Here is a 19,400-nt window from a genome sequence, read left to right as displayed (position 1 = left end):
TCCCGGGTTTACGCCATTCTCCTGCCTCAGCCTCCCGAGTAGCTGGGACTACAGGCGCCCGCCACCTCGCCCAGCTAGATTTTTGTATTTTTTAGTAGAGACGGGGTTTCACCGTGTTAGCCAGGATGGTCTTGATCTCCTGACCTCGTGATCCGCCCATCTCAGCCTCCCAAAGTGCTGGGATTACAGGCTTGAGCCACCGCGCCCGGCAAAAGATGAAACTCTTAAGGCAAAAATCTGAACATTATGAATGGTCAAAAGAGCAACAAGCAATGAAGTAAGTCACCTTACACAAAATGATTAATATGATAATGCCTTCCTACGTCACATTAACATTACTTAGAGCTCAGCTCTCAAATAGGCAGGATGAAGAGAGACTTAAGTAAATCTAAGGGCTCCATTTGGACTTCAAATGGGGGCTGGGAGTAGAGCAGTTGCTACAAATCCCTGGGGGACCAATTTGCTGAGAAGAAAAAGACCACATACACCTGGTGGGTGTGGGCTCTAGATCAATTCAAGGTTCTGACTTCGTCCTACCTATTACATCGGAGAATGCACAATATTCATAATACAGAGTTGGCAGGCACAGAAAGGTTTCAAGTTTAGTTCAACAGTTTTAATTTCTGATTAAGCCCAATTAGAACAGATCACAGAGCATGAAGAACAGAGTTGGGGTGAGGGGAGAGCAGAAAGAGAGGACTCCAAATGGTATTTGTTGAGTGTTTACTATATAGCTGGGCACTGTTTTCAGCTCTTTGTATATGTTGTCTCATTTAATCGTATCACTAAACTGTATGAACAGAGATTTTTCTCTATTGCATTGCTACACAGAGGCTCGAAGAGTGCACTAACCTAGGTCACAAAAGTAATAGCAGTCAGAATTCCAGAATTCGGGGACTGGAGGGGATTGTCTGACTTTAAAAGTTATGTTTTTTTCTTATATGTCCTCCTGAAACAGTCTGCTCTCTTCAGTTGGGGAAGATTCAAATTACATGGTAGTTAAGAAAAAAAAGATTCTCAGATTTGCAAAAAAATATTTAAACAAGATCTTAAAATGGGGACATTACTATGCAGGCTTTACAACATCCTGCTGCTGTCATTCAATGTCTTTGTTCTTCTTTATCACTATGATCACCTTAAACAAAGGGCTTTTGAGTATTTATTATCAAAATCCCTTGAATAAATCTATAAGACACTGGATATTCTTAGATAAAGAGTAAGGCCTAGGCTGGGCGCAGTGGCTCACACCTCTAATTCCAGCACTTTAGGAGGCCGAGGCCGGCGGATCACCTGAGACTAGGAGTTCAAGAGCAGCCTGACCAACATGGAGAAACCCCGTCTCTACTAAAAATGCAAAATTAGCCGGGCGTGGTGACACAGGCCTGTAATCCCAGCTACTCAGGAGGCTGAGGCAGGAGAATCGCTTGAACCCACGAGGCAGAGGTTGCGATGAGTCAAGATTGCGCCATTGCTCTCCAGCCTGGGCAATAAGAGCGAAACTCCATCTCAAAAAAAAAGAGTAAGGCCTCAAATATAATAAGGCAGTTATTCCTCTATGTCTTCTGTATGAAAGACCACAAAGGAAATAAAAATGTAAGAAATCGATTTTAATCAAAATCATATACATTTGTATTAGATGCAGTATAGAATCTGAGAAAATAAGTTAATCCGCATGCACAGAAATGTTTTAAAACAACCCCAACAAAAAGAGGGCAAAGGATATGAACAGACACTTCTCAAAAGAAGACATTTACACAGCCAACAAACATATGAAAAAAGCTCAACATCAATGATCATCAGAGAAATGCAAACCAAAACCACAATGAGATACCATCTCATGCCAGTAAGAATGGTGGTCATTAAAAAGTCAGGGAACAATAGATGCTGGTGAGGCTGTGGAGAAGTACGAATGCTTTTGCACTGTTGGTGGGAATGTAAATTAGTTCAACCACTGTGGAAGACAGTAGAGTGATTCCTCAAGGATCTGGAACCAGAAATAACATTTATAATATACCCATTACTGGGTATACACCCAAAGGAATACAAACCATTCTACTATATTCTACTATATATTCTACTATAAAGATAGACACACACATATGTTTACTGCAGCACTATTTATAATAGCAAAGACGTGGAACCAACCCAAATGCCCATCAATGATCAAATGGATAAAGAAAATGTGGTACATATACACCACGGAATACTCTGCAGCCATAAAAAGAAATGAGATCATGTCTTTTACAAGGACATGGATGAAGCTGGAAGCCCTCATCCTCAGCAAACTAACACAGAAACAGAAAACCAAATACTACGTGTTCTCACTCATAAGTAGGAGGTGAACATTGAGAACACATAGACACAGAGAGGGGAACAACACAAATCAGGGCCTGTTGGGGTGTGGGGAGTGAGGGGAGGGAAGTTGGAGGACTGGTCAATAGGTGCAGCAAACCACCATGGCATACGTGTACATATGTAACAAACCTGCATGTTCTGCACATGTATCCCCCCCCCCTTTTTTTTAGAAGAAAAAACACTTAAAAACTCAATTTCAATTAAGCAACATGATCTACTTCCTGGTCATGTTAACAGTGAGAAATGTAACCACAGAATTTAGCTAACATACTACATAATTATCTACCTTACACAGAATAGGGGTAAAGGCAAAAGAATTCAGATGGAAGGATAAAATCTGAATGGGAAAATTATAGCATTAAAATGTTTAAACTTATCTTTTTCCATCTGATGAAAGTGTTTTGCCGTAATTTAAAAACCCATAATCTAGATAGGTAAGATGGTGAGGAAGCAGGTTAAGGGGTCTATTGACGGGAAAACAGAGAGCAGTAGACTGAATAAAAGATTATGTATATCTGGGAACAAATTTTGGCTTTCATATGTTATTGTTAAAAGACAGCCATTTATCTTTGTGCTATGCTGAATAAAGAATTCTGACAACTTGTTCTAGTCAGAATTGCATATTTGTGACCTTAAACAATAAATGTAATTGTAGACCAAAACATCAAAAAGTAGCTTTCAAATATAAGAGGAGCATATACAAATGAACTTGCAATTTCATTATGATGGAAGTTCAGTTCTTTCAGCAGAACTCTGTGGGAAGCACTTCATATTGATAAAGTCTTAGCATGGATTCAAAAGGGGCTATTCTTCTTTCCATTCATGTGTATAAGGTTTGTTAATGTAATTGAGGGTCAGATGTCTATGTCAAAAGAACAAAAAAGTAATTATTCCCATAAAAAGAATCTTTAAAATAGTAATATGGCCCCACATTTTGACACTAAGAGTATTGTATGAGCATTAACCTAACTATGAAACACAATTGTAATCTGTGTTGAATGTTGAAAATATGATACAAAGATTTAAACAAAGCAGACTCCATTTGAAGGTTCCTCATTCTATGGATTCGATTATTATAATGTAAATGAAATCACATTCTCCATTTAAGTATTAAGGCTCACCAACTTATTCAATAAATATTAACTAAATGGCCACTATGTATAAGCACTCCCTGCCTTAGGTTCTAAGGACATAACTGTGAACAATAAAGAATCCCTGGTTTTACAGAGCTGGCATTCTAGTTGGGAAAGAGATACATAAAAAAGTAAATATGTCATATAGTGGTAATAGGTATGGAAAAAAAAGAAAAACTTGCAAGATAAGGGGAGAAACAGTGATGTAGTCAGGCTTCATTACTTTACACAGTATGGTCAAGAAGAGCTTCTTTGAGAGGTAAAATTTGGTGATCTGATCAGAAACATTAGTGAGTAGAGGGGAGAGCATTTCCGTTTGAGGTAATCAAGTACACAGCCCAAGATATGGAGTCAGCTTGGCATGTAAAGAGAAGCAAGTCGATTACTGTAGCTGGAGTAAAATAGGGGAGGGAAGTAGTGGTAGGAAATGAGGACCTAACAATCGCAGTGGAGAGAGGGAGTAGTCTACATTTCACATAAGCCCTTTAGGCAAGGTAAGCACTTTGGGAGGTTCTCATCAGAGGAGTGGCACGATCTATCTTAAATTTTAAAAGAATCACTTGTGGCCGGGGACAGTGGCTCATGCCTGTCATCCCAGGACTTTGGGAGGCTGAGGCTGGTGGATCACCTGAGTTCAGGAGTTTGAGACCAGCCTGGCCAACATGGCAAAACCCTGTCTCTACTGAAAACACAAAAACTAGCCGGGTATGGTGACTGTAAACTAGCCGGGTATGATGCCTGTAATCCCAGCTACTTGGGAGGCTGAGGCAGGGAGAATCACTGGAACCCAGGAAGCAGCAGGAGGCGGAGTTAGCAGTGAGCCGAGATTGCGCCACTGCACTCCAGCCTGGGCGACAGAGTGCGACTCTGTCTCAAAAAAAAAAAAAAAAAATCACTTGGCTGCTGGATAGACTTATAGGAGGTCAAGGTTAGACCTAAGGCTAGACCTTAGGTCAAGGTCAAAGCTTCCTTCCAAGCTTTGTAAGGAAGCAAATTAGGAGGGGAAAGATGATTGTGGTCATCTAGATCATAGTTGTAGCAGGTGGGGAGAAGTAGAGCTGACTGAAATTCTCAATGGTTTAAATGTGGAATAAAAGAGAGGGAATTTACAAATTACTGAAATAATTTTTGGTTTGATCAAATGGAAGGATAATATGGCCACTCACCAAAGTAAGGAATGCTACAGCAGAAACAGTTTCAAGGAGAAAATCAAAACTTTTGTTTTGGACATGTTAAGTTTAAAATGTGTGTTAACTAATTAAATGGTAATGTTGAGGAAGCAAGTGATTGGCTGAACAAGTCTGAGGATTAAGGGAGAGGTCTGATTTGTTTATATGTAGTATTTAAATGCATGAGACTAGATACAATCATACAGGAAATAATTGTAAAGAAAATGTCCAAAGACTGAACATATTTTGCTTCTCCACAACTTATAATGCAGAATATCTCTTCAAAGGAAGAAAAATAAAAATCCATTTATCTTAATCACATTCTTTTCTAAATATAGTCTCATTTTTATTTTCAAGTGCACATAAAAATAATGCATTAACTCATATACGTAGACTTTTCAACTTAATTTATGCAAATGAAAAAATAAATACTATAAATCAGTCTACATTTACTGAATCTCTACTTGCAAGGTTCTGTGCTAAGGCAAATTATGACATAAAAGAGAGCCAAAAAAGACAGAGAGGAAAAGAAATATGCTGCATAATAATATCAAACAACTTAGTCAATACACAAATAACTGTAGAGGTTCAGGTTGGAATTCCATATTATGTACAGGAAAGTACAAATAAGCTCAGTGTTATCATTATCAGGACAATATTCTTGGTCAAATGTTCAAATTTTCAATTAGAAGTGTAAATGATAGTAAAATAAATAATTCTGCCCACAAAGATATTTTTCTTCTGTGACATTACTTTCATGAGATAGTCACCTTTATTACATTGTACCAGCAGATGTCGCTAGAAAACTGTTTTTGGAAGAATTTGTAGTTCATTGGTGTGACTTCTATAGCAAACACTTTACTGTAGGTTTTCCTCTAAAAACACATTTATAGGGATCCAAAAATGTTACTAATCTTAATTAAAGTACATTAAGTTCTCCCAAGAAAATATCGCGATATTAGACTTTTAATGATGGGTGATGTTTCTATAATCCATTCAGCGTAAAATGTTTAAGAACACCCTATTGTTTGGCACCAACACAAAATTTAATAACGTAAATATGCTACTTCATTATGTGCTCTCTAATGAGCTGAAAAGAATAAGAACAAACTATTTTGATTTCTAAGATTTTTTTATTGTCTACTCAGTTTTCACTCATTTGGTAAATATAAAAGATGTAAAAGATGTACTTTATAAATCTCCTTTAAAATATTTCTTCACAATCTAAAGAATGGAAGAAAATATTTACAAACTATACATCCTAGAGGGGATTACTATCCAGAAAATATCCATGAAATATTATACGGCCACAAAAAGGATGAAATTCTGTTATTTGCAGCAACATGGAAGGACTGGTAGACATGCTCAGTGAAATAAGCCATGAACAGAAAAGTTAAACACTGCATGTTCTCACTCATATGTGAAAGCGAAAAACAGTTTATCTTATAGAAGTGAAAAGTAGAAAGTAGAAGAGAAAATACCCAAGGCTGGAAATAGTAGGGGAAAGGTAAAGATATGAAGAGATGGCTGGGCGTGGTGGCTCATGCCTGTAATCCCAGCACTTTGGGAGGCCAATGTGGGTGGATCACCTGGGGTCAGGAGTTCAAGAGCAGCCTGGCCAACATGGTGAAACCCGTCTCTACCAAAAATACAAAAATTAGCCAGGCATGGTGGCGGGCATCTGTAATTCCAGCTACTCGGGAGGCTGAGGCAGAAGAATTGGTTGAACCCAGGAGGCAGAGGTTGCAGTGAGCTGAGATCGCACCACTGCACTCCAGTCTGGGTGACAGAGCAAAACTCCATCTCAAAAAAAAAAGATATGGAGAGACTTGTTAGATATAAAATCACAGCTACGTAGGAGGAATACGTTCTAGTGGTTCTATATCACTGTAGGATGACTATAGTTAACAGTAATACATAGTTTCAAATAGCTAGGAGAATATTGAATACTCCCAATACAAAGACATGATAAGTATGAGATTATAGATATGCTAATTACCCTGATCTAATAACTATATATGTATTAAAACATCACTATGTACTCCCATGAGTATGTACAATTATTATTTGTCAATTTTTTAAATGATAAAATACATTTCATATACACAAAATGTGGTTTTAGAAGAAGGTGCAGACAACATGGAATTTTTTTTTCCCATTGCATGTTTGTGATTGTAATCATGTTTTCACAATAAATTTAATGTGTCAATTTTTACATAAGAAAAATACAAGCATCTAAAACAATATTACATGTTTTATTTACTTATTTATTACTTCTTCCCCTTCATCCCCCAAGATGGGGGTCTCCCTATGTTGCTCAAGCTGGTCTTAAACTCCTGGACTCAAACAATCCTCCCACCTCGGCCTCCCAAGGACTGGGATCACAGGCATGTGCCACTATGCTTATATTACACATTTTAAATAAACATCTAAAAACAAACAAAAAAAAGTATTTCTTCAGAGGCAACGCATGGTGTAGTGAAAAAAATCTTGATAAGAGAAAGGATATAGATGCTAATCATAACTTCTCTACAATCTTGAGTAAATCACTTAACTTTAGGAATCAACATCCTTGTATATTAAAAAAAAAAAAACTGAAAGTAAATGACTACCCTAACTGGCTGATTAAATGATTTAGAATTTCGAAATTTCATCATTTTATTTAATGCCAGCTTTATTATTAAAAATCATAATGGAAAAATAGAATGAATTCTTCTAAATCACTTATGATGTAAAAAGAGAAATGATCTCACTGGCCCCAAGAATAAAACCAAACATACAAACAAAACTCTGAATTCATGTTAAGACTACTAGTTGCTACTAAGAGTATTATACTTGCTTATCATTTTATAAAACTTATTGAGGTGGAACTTCTTCATGTAAAGGTTCAAAGAGAAACTTTTCAAGTTTCAAACTTGGTCTTTCGAGACCAACTATTGGGATAGATATACACTGCTATAGAAAGACCTGTATGAAACACTGTTAAGAAGGAATTCTATATACATAATCTGATTGATAAAATACTATTGCTCTATTTTGCATCAATGCTAAAATATTAATAGTAAAATATAAAATGTTGTTTATTATTTACATATGGCATTGTTATAGAAAGTCCTCTAATAGGATACATACAAAACCAAACTGTGGGTAGTGGACTAACTATTGTAGTTGGATGAGTTAAGATGTATGCAGAAAAATATAACTTTTTACTTTCTATGGGGCTACATCACTTCGAATTTTTACAATAAGCATAAATTTATACAATATTTGTACAACTTAATCCTAAAATCAGTACTTGATCATTTAGGAACAGACTGAACAGTGTAAAAATTATTCATCTTTATTCCACCAACACAATGGCAAAGAATATAACAATCAAACCAGTCAACTTTACTAATTAACAAGGTTGTGAAAGTTTTGCTAGAAAGAGGCATAAAACAACTATCTGAAATAAATGATTTAGGCTGAAATTGTTTGAAACTATGATCCCAATGAACATGGATAATTAGGTAACTATAATGATAAAAAACATACATACATACATACATTTATTTATTTATTTATGAGACAGAGTCTCACTCTGTCACCAGGCTGGAGTGCAGTGGCGTGATTTCAGCTCACTGCAACCTTCGCCTCCCGGGTTCAAGCGATTCTCCTGCCTCAGCTTCCCGAGTAGCTGGGATTATAGGCACCTGCCACTACGCCCAGCTAATTTTCGTATTTTTAGTAGAGACAGGGTTTCACCATGTTGACCAGGATGGTCTCGATCTCTTGACCTCATAATCTGTCCGCCTCGGCTTCCCAAAGTGCTGGGATTACAGGCTTGAGCCTCCGCGACCGGCCGAAAAACAAACATTTATTAAGTATCAAGAAACAAACATTTATTAAGTATCAAGTGGGGCACTTCAGAGTTCTTCTTTTACTCATTAAACCAGAAGGAAACTCAAATATTCATTAAATATTACATGATATACCTTTAGTCACTCCACATTAATTGAGCATCTAATATACAGAAGACATTGTGTTGCTGGTCACTTGAAGAATGCAAAGGTAGCTTTTTAAGAGCTACTCTATTTGTACTTCCTGAGTTCAGCTCTAAGTTTCTTTTATTCAGTATTTTACATCATCTACCTCAAATTATTCAATTGGAGTAAAGTGTTACATATATGCTAAAGCACAATTAAATATGTGAAAAGATTCAGTTAGCAAAAAATAAAGACAAATTGGATTTAAAATAGTTGAGCACATCGATAACTCTTAAAATATTCTATTCTATTCTATTCTGATTATACCAGCCATCTAAGTCACTCAGTATCAAAATTAAAAGTTACATTATTTTATGTGAACAAAATTAATTAAAACATAAAATGCTGAAAGTTCAAGTGTAAACATTTATGTTGGAGTTATGCAAAGAATGACATATAAAATTGAATATAAATTACAGTTACAGACAATAGCTGGAACTTCAAAATTTTGATTAGTTACTGTAAGCATAAATATAATCAGAGTGAATACAATTGAAAAGTTTAATTTGAAAGTCAAAAAGGAACTAGGATGCCTATTTAAATGTCTTTAATTTGTGACTCCCAATTATCTTTATTCTAAAGAAAATTCAAGCAATGTTATGTAGTTTTAATTAAATTTTTCTAATTTTATTTTTAAAAACCCACATAAAAGAATACACTAGATTTTGTAATTAATTTTCAACCCATTTACAAATATAGAAGTTTACCTTAGTACTAACTTATAATTTAGTATTTGACATGATCACCAATTGTATATTTTGATTGATGCTTGCTTATCAAAGATAACCAAGAAAATAGTGACATAAAATTACTTTCAGACTTTTATTTCTGGTTTGTTTTTAAAAATGTTTAATATTCTAATCACATAAGCATATTCCAATAGGTTAAATTGATTATTTCAATTTACTATGCAAAACTTGTGGGGTGTGGTTAAAATACATTACATGGCTTATACATATACAACAGGTTTTACATTAAATTTTTTTGTTTGAATAATAAAATGGACTAAGAGTTCAGTTTCAGCCTTCATATGGCACTTAGTAGGAGAAAACTGAACTACTAATGTTGTATCCCTATTTTAAGAAAACTCACATACAAATATCTGAAGTTGGAATAGCAAGAAATTAAGAAATTTGGGGAAGATTATTTTGTTTCCTTTATGAACACATTATATCTTCAATAACTTTCAATAGAATTCCTTTAAATACTGAAATTCCCCAGCGTATTAAAAATGTTATTTTCTATTCTGATAAATATTTCACAGTACATTTATTTCATACAGAATGGAACACTGATACTGGCTTTGTCTTCAAGAGCCCAAGCAAGGCTGCTGAAGCAGGCCGCAGTTATGGGTAATCAAGTGAGACTGTAAGTCCCCAGATGATTATTGTGCACTTTTTTCTGGTGTGTCCTAACTATAAATTGGAAACAGTTGGACTAAAACTTACAGTAACAACTCCAATAGAATCAGATTTCTCCTTAAACTTAGAGAAGCTGGAACTGTTTCTGCTTTAAAATCCAAACTAGGAAGGTCATGTTCCAAGCAGCTTTAAATTGCTAAGAAACCAAGAATCACCTTCAGACTATTTCTAAAAGAAGTGTTAATTAGGATAAATTTCTTTCTCATAATGAACTGGTAACAGTAACACTAGTCAAACTCTAAAATCGTTGCAAAAGGAGCAGATCGTGGTTTCATTGGACCTAAACTGAAAGGCCTGTTTGCAGTTCCCAAGGAAATGGCATGAATGTAGACTTAACAAATTAACTATAGGCAACAACCAAAAAATATCAAAATAATGTTTCATGTAAATCCAAGGAAAAATTAGCAACTGTCTTAAAATCATGGCATTGCTACAAATCAAAATTATTTACATTAAACAAAATTATAATCACAATTCTGAACCAATCTATTTTTTAAAGACCTCAAGACAAACACTTTCAGCTTTTTCCCTTCTACAATCATAGTGAAAAATATGAAAACAAATGTTTTCTATTAAACAGAATCTTCGAATTAACACTAATTTCTTTTCTTTTCTTTATTTTTTGAGATTGAGTCTCGCTCTGTCGCCCAGGCTGGAACGCAGTGGCGTGATCTCGGCTCACTGCAACCTCCACCACCTGAGTTCAAGGCAATTCTCTGCCTCAGCCTCCCAAGTAGCTGGGATTACAGGCGCTCACCACCACACCCAGCTAATTTTTGTATTTTTAGTAGAGACAGGGTTTCACCATCTTGACCTGGCTGGTCTTGAACTCCTGACCGCGTGATCCACCCACCTTGGCCTCCCAAAGTGCTGGCACTACAGGCATGAGCCACTGCACCCGGCCCCATTAATTTATTTTCAAATGCATATTGGCATATATGTCAGTAAAATAATATAGCAATTTGTTTCCATATTGAACAAAATAAGCATCTATTTAAAACTGTAACAGGCTAAATTTTTTCATAAATTTATGCTTATTTCATACCAAAGTTCAAATCTAAAATAAATAAAATATGCAACTCCTAGTAATGGAACAAAACCAAACAACATTTTGGAAGCTTTTGCAAATTACTATTCTCTTTTCCTTTTCTTTTTTGTGAGATGGAATTTCAGTCTTGTTGCCCAGGCTGGAGTGCAATGGCACAGTCTTGGCTCACTGCAACTTCCACCTCCTGGGTTCAAGTGATTCTCCTGCCTCAGCCTCCCAAGTAGCTGGGATTACAGGCACCTGGTACCACGCCCAGCTAATTTTATATTTTTAGTAGAGACAGGGTTTCACCATGTTGGCCAGGCTGATCTCGAACTCCTGACCTTAGGTGATCTGCCTGCCTCAGCCTCCCAAAGTGCTGGGATTACAGGGTGAGCCACCGCACCTGGCCGGAAACTACTATTTTCTGATTAACTGAAGACTTATAGAGCATCCTGACCCCCAAGAAAGAGAAACATTTAATTTCAAATACTCCAGTTTACTTCCTCTCAAAGATTTTGAACTTATCGATAGAAATTGAGAGAGTCAACACATAATGGAATCTTGCTAGCCCATAGAATGGTATTAGAAAAATAAAATGTTGGAACGAAGGTAACATGAGACAATTGTATTATGTAGATTAAGAAACCAAGGCCCAAGGAGATTAAGTGATTAAACTGTAAATTCATCCCAATCACCAAACTGTCTGTACCTGCTGAAGTCTCAACTGTGAAGAAGAAATATTACAGACAAGTAAAGGGATCTTGGACTATATAAAAGAAAACACAAATCACCTAAATGAAGGTAGAGAACAATGGTCTTCCAAATGGTATTATGCAAAGACTTTACAAGGGACAAAGGGCATAGATAGTTTTAAAGAAACCAGTGTTGGCTGGACACGATGGCTCATGCCTGTAATCTCAGCACTTTGGGAGGCCAAGGCGAGTGGATCACCGGAGAGTCAGGAGTTCGAGACCAGCCTGGCCAAGGTGGTGAAACCCTGTTTCTACTAAAAATACAAAAATTAGCTGGCCATGGTGGCTCGTGCCTGTAATCTCAGCTACTTGGGAGGCTGGGACAGGAGAACTGCTTGAACACGGAAGGCGGAGGTTGCAGTGAGCCAAGATCGCATCATTGCATTCCAGCCTGGGCAATAAGAGCAAAACTCCACCTCAAAACGAAAAAGATGGAAAAAAAAAAAAAAAAAATGAACCAATGTCCAGTTCCTCACTTCCACATGTTCTCCTATCTACACATGATTTGCCTGAAAGTGTACCTTTGGACAAGACTTCATTCTGGCTTCTCTTATCCACCTCCTCTTCATAAAAGCTTTTCACATCAGAAATACAATTCTTCGTCCCCACTCCAGACCTCCTGAATTCAGAAATTCTAAGTGTGGGGCCCAACAATCTCTGCAACCTGTGTTTTAACAAAATCGCCACAGGATTCTTAAAGAGGCTAAAGCTTGAAAACCACTGAGCTAAGTTATGTAGCAGTAACAAAATCTCAATGTGTTTTAACAACCAAAGTTAATTTTCTGCTCATGCTACATGTCAAACAAGAGTTAGCGATGGCTCAACTACATGAAATCTTCATTTTGTACCTTAGGGTAATAGAGAAACTTTATCTGCAAATGAGGATTGTCAGAGCAGAGAAAAAGAACAAACATAGGAAACTGTGTTCTGACTTAAAGATTTTGCTCCTAAGTGTACATAAATCATTTCCACTCATATTTCTTTAGCCAAAGCATGTCATAACTCCAGGCATGATGTCAATAGGGAAGGGAAGTATAAAGTTTCTCCAGGGAGGGGCAGCAAAGGTTTTTGAACAATAACACAGTCTACCATACACGCCAAGCATATAATTGTTGAAGATCAACTGTATTTGTTTATATTTAAGAAAATTCAAAGCACAATTTCCTTTTCTTCATAAAATACTATCAATAGTCTTTTTCACAATAACTTTTTCCACGTTAAGTATGATAATATTTAAAATCTTTCTGGTACTGGTTTCAGAAATAGGATAGTGTACAACACATCAATTAGTATTTTACACTATATGTGAATATATAAACGTGTTTCTGTGTGTGCATGTGTCCTCTGAGCTTCATTTTTCTTCTAATTACCAAAGAATTCAGGATTTTCTCATTGTTTATATATCCCCAGTACCTAGTACAGTGCATACACATGAGTCACTCAAGAAATATATGTTGAAAGAAATTTTTGTCCGTGTAATCACTGAAAAAAACTGCATTTTTAGAGTAACTACTTATATTTGGGTGCCAAGTTTCTTGTAGTTGTTTCTTTGACAGCAATTGTAGGGTTTTTTGTTTTGTTTTGATTTTCTGTTTCTAAAGAAATTTGTTTATTTTTAAATCAACTACCTCTATATTCATTAACAACTCCCAAGGATCATCCTTAATAAAAAGTTCCATTAGTTTCGTTATATTGATAATGTGCTATGAATTTACATTTAAACATAAACATGCATACTCTAAATAGGGGCTTCCAGTCTTTTCTTAATTAGGAGCTATTTTTTTAATACCACAAATGAAATGGGACAGTGATTATAATACGAAGTTATCCAATCCAAAAGGCAGGAGTGGGAATACGGCTGCTAGGCATGTTCATCACACTATTAGGAACTGAAATCCAGCAAAAGAGGTGAGACTATAAAGTCTATAGGTTGGAGTGTTGTTCACTTTTATATCATTTATTCACTCCTTCAAACAACAGTTAAGTATTTCATAAGTATTTACAAAGAGTTGACAATGTGTCAGGCAGGTTGCCAAGTATTGAGGACAGCCATTGTTGATGACTTCAGGAATTCACAATCCAGAAAGTATACATACAATCAAATAATGACATTACATTATAGAAAGTACTTTAATCTAAAGTACATTGTGCTTTAGGAGCACAAAGGAAGTATGTCTAACACTGACTTTGGTGTCATAAAGGCTGTTCAGACAAAGAGACATTTAAGATGCTATAAAAAAGAAGTAGAGGAAGAAAGCAGGGAGGAAAAATACATGTAAGACTTAGAAAAAAGAAAACACTGGATATTCTGAGAATTGAAGAGGTTTAATATGACTGTAACAAAGAGACACGGAAACCAAATGGAGAAAGACTGGCGCATGTCACCCCACGCCAAAAATGAATATGGACTTTACTTCTAAGGCAAAAGGTCCTGCTACGAGGAATGACATAACCAGACCTATGTTTAACAAAGGTATTCCAGGTTTAATGTTCATGATCTGTTACCAAATCTCACTCCATTGTTTATTTTTAAACTATAATCTCATTTGGTACTACTTGCTTAAGCTTTTTAAATGACAGTCTACAAGCTGAATTGTTGAAAGGAACTGATATTAATGCAATCTAAACACATACTTTGTTCTTTATGTTAAAAGATTAAACCACACATTAACTTTAAGACAGATTTTAATAACTTTTGGATAGATTAACAAATTAGTTTAAAAATAATAACCTTCAAAATTATAACTAAGATGCCTACATAAAATATCAAATTTAATTAAGCTATAAAATTCAGGTAATTAATACTAGTTGTTTTAACAAACTAATGACAAAATCTCAATGCCTTCACATAATAAAGGTCTGTTTATTTATCACTATCCACTCAGGCATTCAACCAGGCTGTCTCTGACACAGAGAGTAACCTCGTTTCAGTCAGCTATAATGTCTTTCTAGATACTGTTCTGTGTGTATGTGAATAATAATGTCACATCATTAATGTATTGTGGGGACAGGGAAGAATGATGAAAGTCAAGACTATACCAGTAAGTCACATGAGGTGGAGTACAGCAATATACTTTTGTGTAATTAACACTATGTCCACAGATCTATGAAGCAAATGTTATTCATTTACACAATTACATATTTGTTCAACAAGCAATTATTAAGCACTGAGGCAGCAGAGTTAAAAGTGAGGGCTATAGATTCGGAGAAGCAAGTTGTTTTACATTCCGAGCCTGTTTCTCCATCTGTAAAATGCAAATAATAGGACCTACATCATATGATTATTGTACTAAGTGCTCAAGAAATGTTATTTATTATTACTACTGCTGCTGCTATTACTAAAACAAACACAACTACAAAGATGAGGGTATAGCAGTTGCTGTCTTACACACTGAGACTATAAGAAAAAGTTAATAGTCCCTACCCGTATCAAGCTCATAGGCCTAAACTCTGAGGTAAAATAGTGAGCCACAGACAGAAAAAAGAAGTAGACACATCATCTCCCCTGAAATTCACACCGTTACCTAAAAGATGTGTCACTACAGGTCTTCCTCCGAAGATACACACTGATATAATCATACTAGTACACAATCATTTACTAATTGAGGATAATGGTACATGTGGTATAAATTGCCAAATGGAAAAAAAATGACCTGAACTAGAAATGAGTCCATCAACATGTGAATGCATAAACCAACTGTGGCATAGCCATATAATAAAATACTGCTCAGTTATAAAAAAGAACAAACTACTGATACACTGAACAAAATAGATGGATCTCAAAAAAAAAAAAAAAAAAGCTGAGAAGCAGCCAGACACAAAGGTGCATACTGTATGAATCCACTGGTGTGAAATTCTAGAAAAAAAGTTTCATAATCTAAAGTGACAGAGAGCAGATCCATCTTTTCCTGCTGTCAGGGATGAGAGGAGAAATAGAAACTGACTGCAAAAAAAAGCACAAAAAATTTTAAAGAATGATGGAAATACTCTGAATTTGACCATGGGGGTGGTTACACTTAGGTGTACATTTGTCAAAACTCATAGAACTCAGAGTATACTCTCCAAATGTGTACATTTTTACTGTATATAAATTATAACTCAAAGTTAATTTTAAAAGAATGAAGATTTGACTGGGCGCGGTGGCTCATGCTGTAATCCCAGCACTTGGGAAGCTGAATGGGTGGATCACTTGAGGTCAGGAATTTGAGACCAGCCTGGGCAATGTGGTGAAACCCCGTCTCTACTAAAAATACAAAAATTATCTGGGCCTGGTGGCAGGCGCCTGTAATCTCAGCTAATAGGGAGGTTGAGGCAGGACAATCACTTGAACCCGCGAGATGGAGGTTGCAGTGAGCTGAGATCGTGCCATTGCACTCCAGCCTGGGTGACAGAGTGAGACTCTGTCTCAAAAAAAAACAAAATAATGAAAATTTGCCTGAATCAGTAACAGAACTAAATAGAGGTATAAAATTATATATTTTAGAAATTACAAATGTATATGTGTTATGAAACACGCTACACCTTATGAAATTCAAAGAATAAAGAAATTGCTTAAAACTAAAGAATCAAAGATGGTTTTAGAGAAAAGATATCATTTGTGCAGACTGAATTTTTTAGTATAGCAGTAAGAAAGTAAGGATGCAAAGGCTACCAAAGCATACAAGGTAAAAGCCATAGCTTGAGTTGAGTGAAGAGAATTCTAGAAAGGTAGAGTAAGGCTAGACAATGGAAGGCCTTGGTCCAAGAATTTAGACTGTCCTGAAGGCAATGGGAAATCACAGAGGATTTCTGAACAGAATGACATATCATAGCCATGCATTACAAGGGAAAAATAGACAAAATGTTTTAAATCATTTATAGATCTATTAGAAAGTGACTGACTCCAGAGTATCAAGAAGCAAGTTTCGGTCATGGGGTAGACAATTAAAGTCTTCCTAATTTATAAAAGTAACATTTTATGTTAAGAGTTGGCTGAGCATGCTGGCTCATGCCTGTAATCACAGCACTTTGGGAGGCTGAGGCAGGCAGATCACCTAAGATTAGGAGTTGGAGACCAGCCTGGCCAATATGGTGAAACCCCGTCTCTACTAAAAATATGAAAATTAGCTGGGTGTGGTGGTGGGTACCTGTAATCCCAACTACTAGGGAGGCTGAGGCAGGAGAATTGATTGAGCCCAGGAAGTGGAAGTTGCAGTGAGCCAAGATTGCGCCATTGAACTCCAGCCTGGATGACAAGAGCAAAACTCTGTCTTAAAAAAAAAAAAAAAGAGTTGTTTACTACTCCTTATTCTAAGAGTACAGCAAATGTGATCCAATATGGTAGTTTCACGTTTTTAAAAATCTTGTTTTTGGGCCAGGCACAGTGGCTCACACCTGTAATCCCAGTACTTTGGGAAGCCAAGGCGGTAGGATCACTTAAGGTCAATAATTCAAGACCAGCCTGGCTAACATGGTGAAACCTCATCTCTACAAAAATACAAAGATTAGCCAGGCATGGTGGTACAACCCCACAATCTCAGCTACTCAGATGGCTGAGGAACAAGAATTGCTTGAACCCGGGAGGTGCAGGTTGTAGTGAGCTGAGATCACACCACTGCATTCCAGCCTGGGCAACAAAGCAAGACTCGGTCTCGAAAAAATCTTGCTTTTACATAATTTTAGCAATACTTCTGGGTAAGAAATGTTGGGGAAAAAATACATATACTGAAACCTTCAAAATTTTATTAATCCTAAAAATTCATCATATAAATTCTGCAGTTTTTTTATTATCCTATTCCAAAGTTCCATAAATATTAAATTATTAAAAAAAAAAAAAAGCCAGGTGAAGTGGCTCACACCTTTAATCCCAGCACTTTGGGAGGCCAAGGCAGGAGGACCACCTGAGGTCAAGAGTTCAAGACCAGCCTGGCCAACATGGTGAAACCCCGACACTACTAAAAATACAAAAATTAGCCAGGGATGGCGACTTCACGTGCCAGTAATCCCAGTTACTCAGGAGGCTGAGGCAGGAGAATCACTGGAACCTGGGAGGCAGAGTGTGCAGTGAGTTGAGATCATGCTATCGCACTCCAGCCTGGGTGACAAAGTGAGACTCTGTTTGGCAGGGTGTGGTAGCTCACGCCTGTAATCCCAGCACTCTGGGAGGCTGAGGCGGGTGGATCACTTGAGGTCAGAAGTTCAAGACCAGCCTGGTCAACGTGGTGAAACCCGGTCTCTACTAAATATACAAAAATTAGACGGGCATGGTGGTGGATGCCTGTAATCCCAGCTACTCAGGAGGCTGAGGTAGGAGAATCCCTTGAACCTGGGAAGCAGAGGTTGCAGTGAGCTGAGACCGCACCATTGTGCTCCAGCCTGGGCAATAAGAGCAAAACTTCGTTCCAAAAAAAAAAAAAAAAAGAAGTTTTATATAACTTATGAATATAAAATTCTATGTGTTACATTCAATGAAATCTCTCCCAATAAATACACACACACATATACATAAACACGCTTACATAAACTTATGTATATATATGTGTGTGTGTGTGTGTGTGTGTGTGTGTATATATAAACTTTTGATAGTAATGTACTAGAGTAACAAAATTGGCTAAAAGTCTAAGATTAAAGTAAGAAGATCTGATCAGAGCTCTGATGCTCTAGAAATCAAATTCTGATGCAGTTACAACTCAAGTTCTAAAAACTGGCCAGTCTTGGTTAAGTATTTGAAATCACAGAACTTCAGTTTCCTCAAATGTGAAATCAGATACTATTACTTACTATACAAGGCTGTTATGAAAATTAAAGAATATCATACAGTCTGAAACAGAAAATGTTGAAGAACAATGTATTGAGGATTAAATGTTTATAATAAAAGAGTTATAAAAATCTCAAAACTACTCACTCAACATAGGATTTATGTGAGTTAGTATCCAGTCCTTATAATTTTATATTTTCCTTTACATATGTAAATTGAAATCCTGCTGAGTCAAAAGCAATACTCTGATTTTAAAATGCAAAAAATAATTTTCTCTTCCATGCTACATGGTTTGGGTCCTTCTGGAGCTTGGCAGTAGAGGAAGGTAGAAGGACAATGTTAAAATCCAGACTAGCGGCTGGGCGCGGTGGCTCATGCCTGTAATCTTAGCACTTTAGGAGGCTGAGATGGGTGGATCACCTGAGGTCAGGAGTTCAAGGCCAGCCTGGCTAACGTGGTGAAATCCTGTCTCTACTAAAAAATACAAAAAAATGAGCTGGGCGTGGTGGTGGGTGCCTGTAATCCCAGCTACTCAGGGGCGGAGGCAGGAGAATTGCTTGAACCTGGGATGAGGAGTTTGCAGTGAGCCAAGATCGCGCCACTGTACTCCAGCCTCGGCAACAAGAGTGAAACTCCGTCTCAAAAAAGTAGAAATAAAAAATAAAAAATAAATAATACTTAAAATCCAGACTAGTTTGGCTTTTCTTATTCTGAGACTCTAACTTGCTGAAAAATGTACTTTGTCTTCCAACAAGTTTGCATGTGTGGGCTATATTTTA

At 36.6% G+C, this 19,400-nt stretch overlaps 1 protein-coding gene across 4 annotated transcripts in view; it reads right to left on the bottom strand.

Moving 5' to 3' along the window:
* The window catches only part of TMEM135 (transmembrane protein 135), a 259,277-nt gene that overhangs the window by 27,271 nt on the left and 212,606 nt on the right, over nucleotides 1-19,400 (bottom strand). The gene's annotated exons all lie outside the window — the stretch shown is intronic.

The sequence above is a fragment of the Piliocolobus tephrosceles genome, chromosome 13 (genome assembly GCF_002776525.5).
Source record: "Piliocolobus tephrosceles isolate RC106 chromosome 13, ASM277652v3, whole genome shotgun sequence".
Classification (NCBI taxonomy): domain Eukaryota; kingdom Metazoa; phylum Chordata; class Mammalia; order Primates; family Cercopithecidae; genus Piliocolobus; species Piliocolobus tephrosceles.
This window is presented reverse-complemented; position numbering and strand designations above follow the sequence as displayed.